Here is a 19,587-nt window from a genome sequence, read left to right as displayed (position 1 = left end):
TAAGAGTAGCTAAAGATAATAAGATGTACACTCCTGGAAATTGAAATAAGAACACCGTGAATTCATTGTCCCAGGAAGGGGAAACTTTATTGACACATTCCTGGGGTCAGATACATCACATGATCACACTGACAGAACCACAGGCACATAGACACAGGCAACAGAGCATGCACAATGTCGGCACTAGTACAGTGTATATCCACCTTTCGCAGCAATGCGGGCTGCTATTCTCCCATGGAGACGATCGTAGAGATGCTGGATGTAGTCCTGTGGAACGGCTTGCCATGCCATTTCCACCTGGCGCCTCAGTTGGACCAGCGTTCGTGCTGGACGTGCAGACCGCGTGAGACGACGCTTCATCCAGTCCCAAACATGCTCAATGGGGGACAGATCCGGAGATCTTGCTGGCCAGGGTAGTTGACTTACACCTTCTAGAGCACGTTGGCTGGCACGGGATACATGCGGACGTGCATTGTCCTGTTGGAACAGCAAGTTCCCTTGCCGGTCTAGGAATGGTAGAACGATGGGTTCAATGACGGTTTGGATGTACCGTGCACTATTCAGTGTCCCCTCGACGATCACCAGTGGTGTACGGCCAGTGTGGGAGATCGCTCCCCACACCATGATGCCGGGTGTTGGCCCTGTGTGCCTCGGTCGTATGCAGTCCTGATTGTGGCGCTCACCTGCACGGCGCCAAACACGCATACGACCATCATTGGCACCAAGGCAGAAGCGACTCTCATCGCTGAAGACGACACGTCTCTATTCGTCCCTCCATTCACGCCTGTCGCGACACCACTGAAGGCGGGCTGCACGATGTTGGGGCGTGAGCGGAAGACGGCCTAACGGTGTGCGGGACCGTAGCCCAGCTTCATGGAGACGGTTGCGAATGGTCCTCGCCGATACCCCAGGAGCAACAGTGTCCTTAATTTGCTGGGAAGTGGCGGTGCGGTCCCCTACGGCACTGCGTAGGATCCTACGGTCTTGGCGTGCATCCGTGCGTCGCTGCGGTCCGGTCCCAGGTCGACGGGCATGTGCACCTTCCGCCGACCACTGGCGACAACATCGATGTACTGTGGAGACCACACGCCCCACGTGTTGAGCAATTCGGCGGTACGTCCACCCGGCCTCCCGCATGCCCACTATATGCCCTCGCTCAAAGTCCGTCAACTGCACATACGGTTCACGTCCACGCTGTCGCGGCATGCTACCAGTGTTAAAGACTGCGATGGAGCTCCGTATGCCACGGCAAACTGGCTGACACTGACGGCGGCGGTGCACAAATGCTGCGCAGCTAGCGCCATTCGACGGCCAACACCGCGGTTCCTGGTGTGTCCGCTGTGCCGTGCGTGTGACCATTGCTTGTACAGCCCTCTCGCAGTGTCCGGAGCAAGTATGGTGGGTCTGACACACCGGTGTCAATGTGTTCTTTTTTCCATTTCCAGGAGTGTATATTGTCTGTATAACAAGTAGGTTCAGAGAAAGGATGTGATCGTTGGTGGTTGGTGTACTGAAAATTTTTATCATGTTATGACACTGAGTTATATGAGAAAACACTGATCAAGTTAATTTGGGTGTATATGGTGGCAGTTTTGCGAAGTCACTATCATGCGAATCATTTGAAATAATACAGTACACTGTGATAGAATTTTTACTGGAAATGTAATTGCTTATGTATGGCATAGTGGCATATGGCATAGTGGTCTTCGTTTCCCGCAGTTGCTATTATGATACAAGAAGGAGTGGCAAGTTACTATGGTACCAAAGTGCTCAGGTCGTCGGTCTCTAGGCTTACACACACATTTAATCTAACAAGCTAAGGACAAAAGGACAACACACACACACACACACACACACACACACACACACACACACACACACACACGCCAAAAATAGGACTCGAACTTCCGACGGGAGGGGAGCCGCGTGAACTCCATGGCAAGGCGTCTCAGACGGCGCGGCCACCCCACGCGGCGATACACAGAGCGTAGTAATACAAGCATGCGTAGACTCTGCTGCTCCTGATCGTACGAAAATTAGGAGGAACAGTTATTGCGGTGAACGTACGGTCTTCATCCTCACCACTACTATTGTGATGTACAAAGAGTTAGGTTATGTGAACACGAGTAGACTCTGATGCCAGTGAATATGTGTAAATTGTATACATTATCTATTGCTACAAACTTTAGTGTCATAATGTTGGTCCTTCATTTTGTAGCTTGTAACCGAAAGCTTGCAGCGGGCAAGTAAACAACACCCATTAATTGAGTATTCATTGTCATAAATATTAGAAACTGTCCTTGCATTAATTAAAGGCAGTGCATTAAATTCACTGTAAACAAAATGTACACTCACTTCTTCTAATATAACTGGTGGGTAATAATTATTCATGTATTGAGTGATAATAAACATGTAATGGTAATAACGAAATATGTTGATTTTACAACAATTTGTTGGTTACCTCCCTCTCGCTTTCTAGGTCACAATTAGTTACTTTGTGAAGTGCATTTACTTTCGGAATTTATCAGTATCAGCTGGTTGAGCTTGCACCACTTTTTCACTAATAGATGTGACCATTTCGACAACAATGTGTGTGCCGTAATCAAATTTTTCAAATTTTTAATCACATATTCTTCTTAGGTTACGTAATGAATTAAGAGATTCTGAAGTGAGTCGCACAGCAATGTCAGTTAGTGATACACGGAAACACGAGAACGCCAGAATCCTATTTCAGTACTGTAATTTTCACGCCACATGTCATGTTGAGTACAGGAAAAAAAGCTGAACGCCTGTCAAAAACTAATGTGGCTGTCAGTGGAGCAGTGTGTGTCAACGACATTCCTAGGTCTCGAAATTCGAGCAGATGTGAGCGCAGTGTTACAAGTGTGATATTACCCAACCATAATAAATCGATACAACTGGCATATATGTTACGTTATCGGACAGTGCGAGTTTATGCAGAGAGATATTTTTTTTTTCGAATATGTCATATTGTAAATAGAGGCGACCACTTTACACATGTTAGCTCACCTAAGGTTCGCTTGATCATCACATCACGCTCAAATCTTGGACGTTTCATGAAATGAAAGCAAGTTATACACAGTATCAAAGGTAACTCCTATTAACACAAGGCGCATGGTGAAGAGGCCACAGCGTCTGAGGAAAGAGTAACATATCATCAGAATGATGACACGTAAATAGCAAGAGAAAAAGTCGGTGTTTTGAACAGTAACATGAAACTATGAAATTAATCATAAGCAGAATTTTTTAATAAAAGCACTGTTTAAAAATATTGATTTCATATATTTTTCATCATTGTTTGTTTCTGAGGCTTCAAAAGCAGCCGTGCTTACAGATTAAATTACAATAATTATGATCTGCTTTTAATGCAATCAACTATTGTTTTTACTGGCCAAATATGTTTCAACTAATTTGTGCCACCTTCAGATGATGTCTTATTCAGGTCACCCACCGACGATCACACTTATGTGCTAAAAAGTGTTTGGGCACTACAAACAATAATCAGCATAATATTGGGACGTTAGTTCTTAGCCGACCGGAGTGGCCGAGCGGTTCTAGGCGCTACAGTCTGGAACCGTGCGACCGCTACTGTTGCTGGGTCGAATCCTGCCTCGGACATGGATGTGTGCGATGTCCTTAGGTTAGTTAGGATTAAGTAGTTCTAAGTTCTAGGGGACTGATGACCACAGTAGTTAAGTCCCATGGTGCGCAGAGCCATTTGAACCTTAGTTACAATAATTTCATCTGATGGTATCTCCAGGCTAGTAACGCCATACGATCTTTTCATTTTATTTCATTCATATTTTTACGAATACAAAGCCACTGACTGCGAATCTTCGCACGAAGCTAGTTAGAGGATAATAAAATTTTGTAGTTACATAACACAATGGAAGACAAATAGAAACCTCCTTCGTTTTTAATCGCATTATGGTTTAAATACGCAGTGTTTCGTCCACTGTTGTAAGTGACTCTCATCATGATGTACGTAGTCCCCGTGTAGCAGCGGCCGAAACGTATCTAGTAATTTTACAACACGTTGTGGCTACACACGAAGAATATTTTTATTGAATCCAATGCGTTAACGCAAGTGACGGCCAGTTACTTGGATTTGTCAACGAAATCTGCAATGCGCGGGAAAGAGTTAACCAATTCCAATTGACTTTTAAATACTTTATTAGGAGAGCTCAGATCACCGCTAATGCTGTTTGACAAATGGGGTACTAATGTGCTTAGGATTACACGGTCAACGGGCCAGGTCGATATTCTGCTGTGGCGTTGCGACTGCGACCGGCGGGTGGACGGACTGAGTGTCAACACGGCACAGCAGACAGCTGAGCGTTATTGTGGGGATTCTGTGAGCCGAACGAGGTTTATGTAACGGCCGCAGCCAGACTGAACACGCCGGTAACCTCCGTAACAGATGTATCGGCAGTCGGATTTGATTTTATAGCCGTTCGGCTCCACGAGTGGCACACTCCGAGGGAAGAGCTGCGCGGTTGCTCACAACGGAACAAACTACCTGAGCCAATTCTGTACTAAATACCGCATAGCCTCCTAGTTAAAGTGATGTCAAGGAGATAAATACCTGTGACAACCGCTATTCTAGTATATTTTTACTGTTGTCTAGTGTGGAATTTCTATTTATAAATATTAGTGGCTCCATTGAAATTTAGAGTATCTTCAATCCTATTGCAATTACTGAGCAACCCGTCAGTTGTACGTCGTCACCATCCATAAAATTCCCAAATAACCACCTTCTGTAGCGCGGATCACCACGAGACGGTAGGAAGAGAGTGAGGTCTGGAAAGTACCGACAATGATGTGGAGCCATGCCGATTTCAGTGTTGTTTCCAGCTGCGCTAAGTTTCTGGATTCAGGATCCATGGCGCGAACAGCCAGATCGAGGTGGTCCTACGCATTCTCGATTAGGTAAATTCATCCTGGGGCTCTTCAAGCCACGCATGCAAACAGCGAGCTGTGATACGTCGCATTGTACTGCTGGTAGACCCCATAGTTCGGACGAAAAACAAACTGCGTGTACGTGTGGACATGGTTCCCAAGAATACATAAGTAAAATTTTGATTCATTGTGCGTTGCTGAATCACGAGATCCCCCTTAACACCTTCAGTGTCACGCTCTAATTATAAGCTATTTAGGTATAAGAAAAAATAACATCACTAAAACAAATATTCGAAAATTGTAAGTTAAAAGATAAATCTTAAAATCTGAGTTGTACAAACCTTGAATACAATTAATTAAATAAATAAAAAGCCTATATAAACCTTGTCCACCTAGCAAAACACAGAAAAATAATAACCCATAAGAAGAGGAACACATGTTAGATAAATAAGGAAAGATTACTCAAACAGCCAAAGTAATTATTAAATTAAAAACAGGAGAAAAATAATAAAAGTAAAGAGAATGCCACGATAACATACCCCAGACCACAACGCTCCTTCCTTGCTTTCTTTCAGACGTTTTACGCCGTTCACGCCAGCTGCCATCTGTCCGATGAAGCATAAAAAGACATTCATCTGAAAAAGGCCACCTGTACCCATTCAGTGGACGTGCATCTGCGGTATTCACGTGCATATTCCAGCCTTCGTCCCCAGTGAACTGCAGTCAGAAGAGGTAGATGAACAAAATGCCAGCTACGGAGGCCCATACGTTCACTGAAGGAGGAGACATTGTTGGTAGTCCAATGGGTTCTCTGGGTGATCACTCCTCAACATTTGTATTTCTATTCGCCAGCACTCATGTGCGTAGCCGTCATTTACCCCTCTTATCTACGGCTCGTGGTGCACCACAGTTGCCTCAGTGCTGGTTCTGATAGCGACATTTTACCATGCATGGTATACTTTAACCACGAGGGCACGTGACCAGTTTACAGACTTAGCCGTTTCGAAAAGGCTTCAACCCTTTGTCCGAAAGCCACTGATAACATCCTTATGGGCGTCAGATAAATCCTTCCGTTTCGGTATTACAAGAACAACTTTGCGTCTCCCTGACAAGCAAATGCTGCCATTTGCTGACTGCGAGTGGGTCACATTAACGTGACTGAACCGAGTAGATGCTATGTGCTGCCTTCATGAGTCAATTATAAAGTGAAGTAGGAATAAAATTAAAGATTGAGGTGGGGCTATGCAGGGTGTGAAAATGCAACCTATAGCAGCAATAATGGCTCCAGTCTTGCTGGGTAACCCGTCGAGCTGGGGTTGGATTACAGATACTGTTGCGTGATTCCTTGCTGCTGCACTTCTATTGCATCTAGCCAGCGCTACAGTCGAATGCTCTGTATTAGGGTAGATCCAGACAGCATAGTGAATAGCGGTCTTGCGTAATCTTCTTTAAAAGTACCGTGACAGTCACCTCGAAGATACACAGAACTGAGGTACTGGTCTTAACACTCCAGAAACGTAGCAGACGCTGTCTGAACTACCGGCTGTGGGAACCAGAGGTAACGGAGACATGTCGATGCTCTTTTCCCTGGAATTTATTCCGCTTATTCACGGTGTGGCGTAGTTAATTTTCAGACGTGGCAATGTCAATGGAGAGGGTGGCCAGATTCCCTTCCAGTCCCCGGGTCGGCATTTGTGCACCCCATCTGCCTGCGTCTAGTGTTATCCCACTTGTAAGAGAGCGGACGTTTTCTAAACATTTGCATATTGTGTAACTAAGATGGACGTGGCTACTAGCACAGTAATCACCTGTTTGGACGTGAAAAACCGCCTAAAAGCGACATTCAGACTGTCCGGTACACCAGCCATCGTCGTTAATTTGCCGGGAGCATTTGATTCGAGGTCGGTGAGCCCGTCGGAATATCAAGAGCGGCGTTTCATCGTGCTCAATTATCTGGGAGGTTCTGGGATCTTAAGTCGATGATGAGTGTAAAGTATTATCCTAAGTGGACTCGGGAGCTGCATGTTTTACGTTAAGAATCCAGTTAGTAGTTTCGTTTCCTAATAGGTAATCTATGCGGCAATTAATTTATCAAGGGCTTTATGTAATCTTCGTGTGGGTACATTCTGTCGGTTTTTTGAAGGTCGATTCGTTATTCACTAGCCACCTATATTGACAGTTCATTGCACCTTACATATTTTGTTGAGCCGGATGCGTTGTCACCATTTCGTTGCAAGATATCCGCAAACATCTGCTACAAAATGTATTGCCACAGCTGCTGTTTCACAGACCACAGAGTCACTTGGAATGATCACCAGGCGGACTTGACGGCAACTGCTCGTAATTCGTAGGATTTATTGCTTAATTTATTTCCTAATGGCTTCCTTCCACTGCTGTAGCGAGTGCTTTGGTTCTTACTGCGTTCAAGAGAGCGATCGTCTCCTATCTTTCCGATGACATGATCTTTTGCTGACAGAATGATATCCACAGAATTTGTTAAGAAATCAACCAAAGCAAGGAAACGTAACATTAAGATGATTTTTACTTGCTAAATAATTGCTGAACTCGATGACACTGTACGTTCTGTTAATAGATGTCCTTTTCTCTGAGTATGATTCGCCATTCTTTTCACCTGCGTGCTTTCTCCCTCTCCTTGCCACCTCCTGTTATTATTAAGAACGGCAGTCCTGATTGAAAATAGTCTCAGTCAAGTTCGTTAGAAATGGCAAAGGATGTATTCGGTATTTGAAATAGTGCTTAAGTTCAGACACAATGTGAGATCTCTTTAAATTGAAAACGGATATCTTCGAATTTAGCTACACAGACGACGTTTTAAACACTGCTATTACCGAATACGGACACGATATTGCGAATCTGATTATTTATACACTGTGTGTTCGAAAGTATCCGGACACCGCCAAAAACATACCTTTTTCATATTAGGTGCATTGTGCTGCCACCTACTGCCACGTACTCCATACCAGCGACCTCAATAGTCATTAGACATCGTGAGAGGGCAGAATGGGACGCTCCGCAGAACTCACGGACTTCGAACGTGGTCAAATGATTGGGTGTCAATTGTGTCATACGTATGTACGCGAGATTTCCACATTCCTAAACATCCCTAGGTCCGCTGTTTCCGATGTGATAGTGACGTGGAAAGGTGCAGGGAACCTACAGCACAAAAGCGTGCAGGCCGACCTCGTCTGTTGACTGACAGAGACCTCCGACAGTTGAAGAGGGTCGTAATGCGCAATAGCCAGACATCTATCCAGACAATCCCACAGAAATTCCTAACTGCATGAGGATCCACTGGAAGTACTATGACAGTTAGGCGGGAGGTGAGAAAACTTGGATTTCATGGTCGAGCGTCTGCTCATAAGCCATACATCAAGCCGGTGAATGACAAACGACGACTCTCTTGGTGTAAGGATTGGACGATTGAACAGTGGGAAAACATTGTGTGGAGTGACGAATAACGGCACACACTGTTGCGATCTGGCGGCAGCGTGTGGGTTTGGCGAATGCCCGGTCAACGTCATCTCCCAGCGTGAGTAGTGCTATAGGTAAAATTCGGAGGCGGTGGTGTTACCGTGTGCTCGTGTTTTTCATGAAGGGGGCTTGCACCCCCTGTTTTTTTGCGTGGTACTATCTCAGCACAGGCCTACACTGATGTTTTAAGCACCTTCTTGCCTCCCACTGTTGAAGAGCAATTCGGGGATGGTGACTACATCTTTCAACACGATCAAGCACCTGTTCATAACGCACGACCTGTGGCGGAGTGGCTACACGGCAGTAACATCCCTGTAATGGACTGGCCTGCACAGAGTCCTGACATGAATCCTATATAACACCTTTAGGATGTTTAGGAACGCCGACTTCGTGCCAGGTCTCACCGACCGACATCGATACCTCTCCTTAGTGCAGCACTCTGTGAAGAATGAGCTGCCATTCCCCAAGAAACCTCCCAGCACCTGACTGAAGGTATGCCTGCGAGAGTGCAAGCTGGCATCAGGGTTAAGGATGGGCGAACACCACACTGTATTCCAGCATTTCCGATGGAGAGCGTCACGATCTGTAGCACCTGGAATTTTATTCCTGAAGTCCTCTTTCATTCCCTTTGTTGCTCCTTCAGCGTGCAAGTTGGACAACAGTAGTGAGAAACTCCTAGCCCGCTTTGAACCTTTCGCACCACGAATTTGTCTTCCTCGAGATCCATCTTTTGCTATTCCCTTGGGTAGAACGCTATTCTTCTCTCGTTAATTCAGATTGTGAGTACGTTATTTCACTTTACACTGTCCAATACCTTCGGTAGGTCTAGAAAGGTAAGGAAGCTACTTGCTGCAAAACTGAGCGATGTGGCGTAGTGGTTAACATGCTGGACTCGCATTCGGAAGGAAGACGGTTGAAACTCACGTTCTGCCATCGTGGTTTAAGTTTTCCGTAATTTCCCTATATAGCTGCAGGACGAATGCCTCGATTGTTCCTCTGAAAGGGCATGTTCGATTTCCTACCCATACTTCAATCAATCTGAGCATCGTCCTCCGTTTCACATTTCTACATAACGCCTTCCATTACTACGCGTAACGTAAGGATTTTTTTTATTTTTTGATAGATTTTTCCCTTTCTGAAACCACACTATTTTTCATCCTCCATGTCAGAATACTCATCTGGTAGTTTTGACATTTATTCGCACCCTCCTTCTAAGTTAACGTGTTGAGTTGTAACACTGAATAAACTCAGGTCACTTAACATCCATGAAAGTAGAATAAAAACTGGCACACTGTAGTCCTATAATTTGCTGCGATATCACAATTCGCACGGCTAAAGCACCAGCTGAACCATCATAGACCAGTATCTGAGCACCTTCCACGAGGCTCTTAGACGCCAGTACTTCCACTGAGCTTGTTTGATGTACTGGACCACTCATAAAGTCAATAGCAGTTCTTGTGAGGTATGCAGCGTACGATGGATTACAGTGACTTCGAAACAGTTTTGTTCCCATAAAATTATTCAGGGTTGTCGAAAACATCAGGTTGTAAAATGTTGCAGGAATACTTTAGCCACTGCTGCATATGTTCGTCATCGAGGTGTGTAATGTGGATTTGTCAGTTTAATCACGATACGGAATCGATGTATGGTCTGGGAGGCCTCTTCTGGGACTGTTCGGAGATTAGTGCTTTTCTGCTTCACAGAATTTTAGAGGGCTATCATCATGACGAAGAAGCGGTGAAATGATTTGGACGAAAGAAACGCCCTATTTCCAGACAAAGAAAATCTCCAGACTGTTCGGGGATCTAGTGCACCACGAGATCCGGAAAGCCCACCATTAAATCCAGTTACCGTTTCCACTACTCCCCATATGGTGTTAACGTAAATTATATTCTTGAAGTGATTGGATGTCGAGAATGGTCAGGAAGCGACTGTCAGACAGAATGTTTCGGGAATAAATTTTCAACGTGCAAAAGTGTGTGCTTAAACCTGGAACCTTGACTTTCATAGATAAATGGCCTAGCGACCGAGCTATCCAACCTTGATTGACGTACGGATCATGGATGATGATGATGATGTTTGGTTTGTGGGGCGCTCAACAGCGTGGTTATCAGCGCCCGTACAATTACCCAATCTTTGCTCAGTCCAATTGCGCCACTTTCCTGGATGATGATGAAATGATGAGGACAACACAAACACCCAGTCATCTCGAGGCAGGTGAAAATCCCTGACCCCGCCGGGAATCGAACCCGGGACCCCGTGCTCGGGAAGCGAGAACGCTACCGCGAGACCACGAGCGGCGGACACGGATCATGGATTACGGCAGCGTGTTTTATGGATCTGCTCATTTCTTCTGCCGCAAGATATTTGACGCTGGACGCTGTCCTTCTTGAAGACATACAGATACTGACTGGACCCTACAGGACCACCCCAGTGCAGAGGCGGATGTCTGCAGAGTCTGGTGAAACAGAACTCTGGATTCGGCAGCGCCTTCTTCTCGCTCAACGGGCTCTGTAAATTGGCATTTAGTGCTGCGATCCGTCCCAGCATTGAGCAGTTGTTGCGGAATCAGCCTCATGCGACCAAGACATTCAGGATACGTGATACTGACTGTTCCAAGGATACGGATGCATCAGGACTCCGAATACACAGCGTGCGGTGCGATAAACCGCCACTTTGGCGTCTTCAGATGCCCAAAGTCATTTTAAGCTTTACGAAACACAAGAAAATTGTACTCCTGGCAACGCTTTTAAAACTATATTTTCTTGAAATTTTAGGTACATACCACAGTTTTATCATTGTTTTTACAGCTGGATCTCGGCAAGCAAATGCCCTTGGTTGTTCAAATGCTTTTTCTGATCGAGTTATCAAAGTGCGCCTTCGGTAACAACATTTACAAATCATGATGCAGAGTTATACGGCATTATAACAGCACTAGAGTGAATTCAGAAGCATCACAGCACAAGGTTTCTCGTCCGTTCTGACGCTCAGTGCAGTAAAAGAGGTAAAGTAGGCCAGTTGATTCGGCTCATCCATGACACCTTACAGCGGCTCCAGCACCGTGGCAAGGAGATGATCTTCTGATGCGTGCCTGGACGCACTCGGATACAGGGGAACGACGTAGCCGGCATAGAAGCCAAAGAAACTTGTCGGGATGGTACTGTATGTTGATGTGCCACTTCCTTGAGCGCATCTGATTATCTGACGGACTGATTATGCGTCAGTGGGAAATTGAGTGATTGGAAGTGGCGGAAAACAAACTGCGGTAACTTAAAGCGACCATACAGGTTTGGAGGAGTTCAAGCAAACCACACCGATGTAAGGATGTGTTGCTGAGTAGACTGCGCGTAGAACGTAGTCCTTTTTACACATGTTTTCCTCTCCAGGGAGAGCATCCAATACTATGTGGTGTGCCACTTTCGGCTCAGCATGTACTGGATACGTATATTGACATCAGGTCAGCCCTGGCTTTGGCTGGACATCATCCCCGCCTACAATGACACCGGTATTACGCAGGCTCTGAAATGCTGATAATTATCGGGTCTCATCCCTGAAGTTACAGGGAGGCGAGATGGACTTTAATATGTTATATACTGCTCTGCATGTGGGAACGGTCTTGCCCCCTCCCTCCCCCTCCACTACTCACCAACGAAAATGGCTTACTGACTTCGTCAGTGCGCTGATGACCGTGCTGTTGAGTAGCCGGTACCCCACAGACAAAATCACTTAGCCAGGACCTACATTCCAAACTTGACCGGAGTTCTTCTGGACGATAGCGCATTTGTGAGGAATGTTCCAAGAACGAATTTTAGTTCTACACTGGAGCTTCCACTGATCTCAAATTTCAAGGATAGGAGAAGGGGTACTGTCGAAAGTGCACATGTGAGGGTGGGTCGTCAGTTGTGCTTGGATAGCTCAGTCGGTAGAGCGTTTTGTCTGCTAAAGGAAAAAGTTAAAACTTCGATTTCCGGTCCGGCACACAGTTTTAATCTGCAGAATGTTTCAAACTGAATATTACTTGTCTACTTCGACAAGTCAGGAAGTAGCTACTGTAATGTGGCACTGCTCCAGCCGAGTGGTAGATTACTTGAGTCAGTAGGGTAGGTGACATAGTTTCCACGAATTGATTGCGATAGCACGGGACGTGGGAGCCTCATAGGGGCTGTCTGTCCGTACGCTGGCCACTGTCGGCGGATAAGACGATGGAAGCCTGGAACGACCATTTTTGTTCACGTTGGTGGCTTCCTCCACAATCTTGTTTAGCAGCACGTGAACCTCCCCAAACTGGATGAGTTCATAAGACTGTACTTGATGTTCTATCACCACGCATTTATTCGAGTCGTATTTAAATTGTACGGAATTTCGGACACTGAAATAGAGTTCAGGAACGTGGTCTATACGTAGGGTGTATTACGTCGAACATGATACATATTTGTTCCACTTGTGTACCATGAACATCACACAAGGACTAGACTCCAGGCTTATTACAACTGGGTGGCATCCGCATACAACAAGACAGTACGAGGAATTATCGATGATCGTGAGACATGTGATGAACAAATCACCTATTTGTCCAAACGTTGTTGCCAGTTGAGGAATCCTGTTGATTCCGCTGCTTCTGTATTGAAGCAGCTCGTCATTTTGTTCCTTACCAGACCTCCTTATCCCAGAAAAATCCGTGGAGGTACCGTGATTCAAACCAGGATTCGGCGCAACGAAGACAGTGACGCTAACCGTTCCGGTAAAGAGGCGGCCGTTTATTGGAATATTTACGGTTGTTCAATTGACTTGTTTTCTGGAAACGTAATACCGCAGGGGAAGACAGCATATTAATCGATATACTAAGTCAATGACATCAAAAGCCAGCAGCCTTGCCCCGTTGAATACATCGGCTCTCGTCAGATCACCGAAGGTAACCAACGTCGGAAGTGACCACTACTTGGATGGATTTTACGGTAAAGGGACGAGGAGTGATGAAGTTTAGTACCTGATAACCAGACTTCGGGCCACCTTCCTGAATTAAATTACATATCTCTGTGCCGTGTCTCGTGAAATGAGGGCATACGACATTGTTTGTGATGAACCATAGGCCGGACGCGAACGTCGTAGGGCTTAGTTTCCTTTAAAACTTTTTTTCTTAAATTGTGCTCTGGGATGTCTGCTTTATTTGATAGTTCATTCTAAGTTCGACAGAAACTCCGTTATCGAGTTCCAAGGCGATTTGTGGAAAAGGGTCTCTGAAAACCATTCGTAGCGCAAAAGAAATATTCGATATCACGGCCTGTGTGGCAGCATGTAATTTTAATCACGGCCTGACTGGCGTTATGGAAATTAGGAACGAGCGTGACTTGAGATCGGACCAGTTTGCTAAAACTTCTGCACAAAACTGGCCGAAAAGCGTTTCGAGCAAGCTGAGCAACCGATGACACAACTTGCCAAACAAGTCAATAGGACCGACATGCCCACGAAGAAGATGGAAGAGAACTTATTTTTCAACCTGGAAGGATTTTTGTATTGCCCAGAGACCACTGACTAGAGGTATGTTCAACTTGACTACTAAAAATGTAAACCTAAATTTAAAACGCGTTTTTGCTCGAAAACGTAATTTTCAGATGTTGAGAATTACGATACCGATCGGAATTTGATTCCTGAACTCCAAATAAATAGATTTCGCTATCAGCTTATATAGGCACTTAACGATATCTTCAAAAGTCAACTTCTGATGCGACTTTGCGAAAAACATAAAATTGTTTAAAGAATACTTTTTTGTTCACTATTATTTTAGTCGAAATTGGCAGGTTTATGACGATCACACTTACACCAGCCTAATAAGTCATCATCAGAACTAAAATCCAGACAAAACAAGTATGTAAAATTACCACTGAAAATAAAATACTTTTAGAAATTTTAATATGGAGTAGTAAATTGTGAATCTATCTTCTGGATTTTTAGTTCTGATAGTAATTCATTAGTCTTGAAACTGTAGTATGGTAGATCCAATTAAAGAGAAAGCAGCAGAAGAGGTAGTGAGTCATACTTTCCAAGGAATTATTAAGTCGTTCTCGGAAACTGAACTTTGGATAAATTTTGAGGAAACAAATTATTCAGTTGTATACAATAACTGATATAGCGTATGAGCTGGAGTCAGTAACTTTGGTATAATGTTTCACATTTTTGGGTAAACATATTTATGAAAACTTGAACTGGAAGAAGCATATTTCAAAACTTGTCAAGCAATTAGGTACAGCTACATTTGCTCTTAGTGTTATTGCTAATGTCGGAAACATATTTTGCATATTTCTACTCGTTAAAATCTTATGGAGTAATTTCCTGGGAAAATTCATCACTTAGAAAGAAAGTACTGAGTTCACAAATGCGAGCAGTAAGAATAATATGTGGTGTTCACCCGTTCAAGAAGCAGGCACATTAACCGCGGCGTCACAATACGTAATAGGATGTTAGGGATAAAGGTACAGATATGATGATTGGCACCTTGTCTTTTTTTCTGCGTCTGTTTTCCCACAAACGCACGGCATAATTTATTACCTGATATTTCATGCACGATTGTAACTGAAGTGGACTGTATCTGTCAGTAAAGACTTTTCTGTGTTGTATCCATGCATCCATACTCCAATACCTGATGTGTTGCCCTGGGGAAAATAAACCTTGCTGTCTTGCGTGTGTCATTTGTTCCTGCAGGTACTAAGCAACCTAAAGCTGCACTGCTTGCAACAGCTAAATTACTAGTCTCCAAGTGAAGTAAATATATAGGTAATATTTTTCTGTAAAGTGTCCTCAGTCATCAATAGAAATATGTAATCACTCACCAAATTCTACATCTACATCTACATCCACATCCATACTCCGCAAGCCACCTGACGATGTGTGGCGGAGGGTACATTGAGTAACTCTATCGGTTCTCCCTTCTATTCCAGTCTCGTATTGTTCGTGGTAAGAAGGATTGTCGGTATGCCTCTGTGTGGGCTCTAATCTCTCTGATTTTATCCTCATGGTCTCTTCGCGAGATATAGGTAGGAGGTAGCAATATACTGCTTGACTCCTCGGTGAAGGTATGATCTCGAAATTTCAACAAAAGACCGTACCGAGCTAACGAGCGTCTCTCCTGCAGAGTTTTCCACTGGAATTAATCTATCATCTCCGTAACGTTTTCGCGATTACTAAATGATCCTGTAAAGAAGCGCGCAGCTCTCCGTTGGATCTTCTATCAACCCTATCTGGTACGGATCCCACACTGCTGAGCAGTATTCAAGCAGTGGGCGAACAAGCGTACTGTAACCTACTACCAAGACAACAGTGAAGAAAAAATAATTATTCGAAACAGACTGAGTGCTCCAATTTGACAACCTTAAAATTTGTTCCACAGTGTTCAATCACACACAATCACTAGAGCCTTTACTCTTCTAGAGACTGGAAACATTCGATCTATGAACAAACTTTGGAACATCACTGTGTTCCAACTCATGGCATTCTCCGGCGCTTGACGTCAGACATGGCACGGGTTTCTCTTCTTGAGCAGTATGAAGTATTTAGGTTTCCGCCCAGCAATAGTTCCTCTTTGGCATAAGCATGCGAGGGGACTGCGGGATAGCAGGACACGCGTGACGCGTCGCGGCAATATGGATGCAGAACACCTGGGTGGGCGCCAGCGGGCCTGGCGCTCAAAAACACGGCGGGCGGCAGTCGCAGCTATAGCGGCCCAGCCGCGTCAGCCCAACGGAAAATAAAGCGTCGCGTCCCGTGACGGCAATAACTCAGCCGGGAATTTTAATTTGCAGCTCTCAGCGCGGGCGCCGCTCTCTGCGGACCGTGGAACTGCACACGCGTGTGCGGCCGCGATGTGTTAAAAGAGAAGCGAACAAAGGGGAAGCGCGCAAGCGAGTGTGGGTGGCAGCGCGGGTGCGGGGCGACAACGTGAGCGGGTCGCAGGTTTGGAGCGCAGCGCGCGCCGAAATGACAGCCGCGCCCGCGGGCGTCGCGGCACCAGCGGCACAAAGGGGCGCGCGGGCGGGAGGGGGTCCACACTGTACCGTCTCTTAAACGCTGTGCGTCAGCCAGAGCCTGCGTTCCCATCGCTGTCACTCGTTGAGCCAGACAGATATCACTGCAAGGTACTCGCCATACGAGATTGCGTGGACGCTGATGTACTTGGATATAGAATCGAATATTTTAACGATATCGTTTTCTATAACGCCATAGCATAGGAAAGGGCTTTACAAAACGTATTCTTCCATCATCATCATTTAAGACATTATGCCTTTCAGTGTTCAGTCTGGAGCATAGTCCCCCTTATCAAAATCCTCCATGATCTCCTGTTCAGTGCTAACATTGGTGCGTCATCTAATGTTAAGCCTATTACTTCAAAATCATTCTTAAACGAATCCACGTACCTTCTCCTTGGTCTACCCCGACTCCTCCTACCCTCTACTGCTGAACCCATGAGTCTCTTGGGTAACCTTGCTTCTCCAATGCGTGTAACATGACCCCACCATCTAAGCCTGTTCGCCCTGACTGCTACATCTGTAGAGTCCATTCAGAGTTTTTCTTTGATTTCCTCATTGTGGGCACCCTCCTGCCATTGTTCCCATCTACTAGTACCTGCAATCATCCTAGGTACTTTCATATCCGTAACCTCAACCTCATTCATAAGGTAACCTGAATCCACTCAGCTTTCGCTCCCATACAACAAAGTTGGTCGAAAGATTGAACGGTGCGCAGATAACCTAGCCTTGGTACTGACTTCCTTCTTTCCAAAAGAGAGTAGACCGTAGCTGAGCGCTCACTGCATTAGCTTTGCTACACCTTGCTTCCAGTTCTTTCACTATGTTACCATCCTGTGAGAATATGCATCCTAAGTACTTGAAACCGTCCACGTGTACTAACTTTGTTCCTCCTATTTGGCAATCAATCCGTTTATATTTCTTTCCCACTGACATTACTTTCGTTTTGGAGATGCTAATCTTCATACCACAGTCCTTACATTTCTGATCTAGCTCCGAAATATTACTTTGCAAACTTTCAATCGAATCTGCCATCACAACTATGTCATCCGCATATGCGAGACTGCTTATTTTGTGTTCACGTATCTTAATCTCACCCAGCCAGTCTATTGTTTTCAACATATGATCCATAAATAATATGAATAACCGTGGAGACAGGTTGCAGCCTTGTCTTACTCCTGAAACTACTCCGAACCATGAACTCAATTTACCGCCAACTCTAACTGCTGTCTGGCTGTCTATGTAAAGACCTTTATTGCTTGCAAAAGTTTGCCTCCTATTCCATAATCTCGTAGAACAGACAATAACTTCCTCCTAGGAACCCGGTCATATGCCTTTTCTATATCTATAAAGCATAGATACTATTCTCTGTTCCACTCGTAACACTTCTCCATTACTTGCCGTAAGCTAAAGATCTGGTCCTGACAACCTCTAAGAGGCCTAAACCCACACTGATTTTCATCCAATTTGTCCTCAACTAATACTCGCAGTTTCCTTTCAACAATAGCTGAGAATATTTTACCCACAACGCTGATTAAAGAGATACCTCTGTAGTTGTTACAATCTTTTCTGTTTCCATGTTTAAAGATTGGTGTGATTACTGCTTTCGTCCAGTCTGATGGAACCTGTCCCGACTGCCACGCCATTTCTATTATCCTGTGTAGCCTTTCACGACCTGACATTCCACTGTATTTGATGAGTTCAGACTTGACTTCATCCACCCCAGCCGCTTTATTGCACTGCAATCTATTGACCATTTTCTCCATATTCTTCCATAAGAAAGGCAAAGTGTAGAATCCCCCGTATACTGTGTGATAAAAGGTATCTGGAGACCCCATTTAATGTGGACACCAGATGCCCCTTGAGCCTGGTGGCCTGGAAGAATAGAGGCAGGGAGTGTTGTCATTGAAGGCGCAGTAATAGTAGAACACTTTGCCCAAGACAGCTCATTGGTTTCGAACGTCGACTAGTCATTTCATGTCATACGAGTGACAAATCCACCAGGGAGAGTTGGGTTTAAATCTGGAAAAGTTGACTGTTGCTGAGGTGATTGCGAAGTAGAAACGAGAATGAAGAGCCACAGTTACACCTTGACCAGCAGACCTCATGTAATGATGGCCAGAGACCGCCCACCATCGCCGAGGTTGGATGCAAAATACTTCATGAAACCAGCAAAACAAATCACTCTCAGTACCAAAATGCTATCAGCAGTCTAGCTAGCACAACGACAGTGTGCGTGAGGTTAAAAAGAATGGCGTACGATGTACCAGCAGCTTCTCAAGCCTACATATTGTTCTAGTCAGCGTTAAACGGCTTTTGATGTGGTGTAAAGCGCAATGCCACTCGACGGTGGATGGCTGCATATCTACATCTACATGGATACTCTGCAAATCATATTTAAGTGCCTGGCAGAGGGTTCATCGCACCACATTCACAATTATCTATTATTCCTATCTCGTATAGCGCGCGGGAAGAATGAACACCTATATCTTTCCGTACGAGCTCTGATGTCCCTTATTTTATCTTGGTGTCAACAAAATATTTTCGCATTCGGAGGAGAAAGTTGGTGGTTGGAATTTCGTGAGAAGATTCCGTCGCAACGAAAAACGCCTTTCTTTTAATGATGTGCATCCCAAATCCTGTATCATTTCAGTGACACTCTCTCTCATATTTCGCGATAATACAAAACGTGCTGCCTTACTTTGAACTTTTTCGATGTACTCAGTCCTATCTGGTAAGGATCCTACACCACGCAATCTAAAAGTGGACGGACAAGCGTAGTGTAGGCAGTCTCCTTAGTAGGTCTGTTACATTTTCTAAGTATCCTGCCAATAAAACGCAGTCTTTGGTTAGCCTTCCCCACAAAATTTTCTGTGTGTTCTTTCCAATTTAAATTGTTCGTAATTGTAATACCTAGGTATTTAGTTGAATTTACGGCTTTTTGATTAGACTATGAAACGTCCCCTTAGAACAAATTATACAAGACTGTGCTTAAACTAACACACAATATTTTTAGCGCAACGCAATCTGACTTTCCAAAATCCCTACAAAGGAATGGCCCCGACTAACATTAACCTGTACCTTTCACAAATCACTTACCTCACCAAAAATCTTCGTTACTCGAACTACTGCAATACAGCGAGCGCCACTACTGCCA

Source organism: Schistocerca cancellata, chromosome 5 (genome assembly GCF_023864275.1).
Source record: "Schistocerca cancellata isolate TAMUIC-IGC-003103 chromosome 5, iqSchCanc2.1, whole genome shotgun sequence".
Classification (NCBI taxonomy): domain Eukaryota; kingdom Metazoa; phylum Arthropoda; class Insecta; order Orthoptera; family Acrididae; genus Schistocerca; species Schistocerca cancellata.
Note: the sequence above shows the minus strand (reverse complement) of the source record.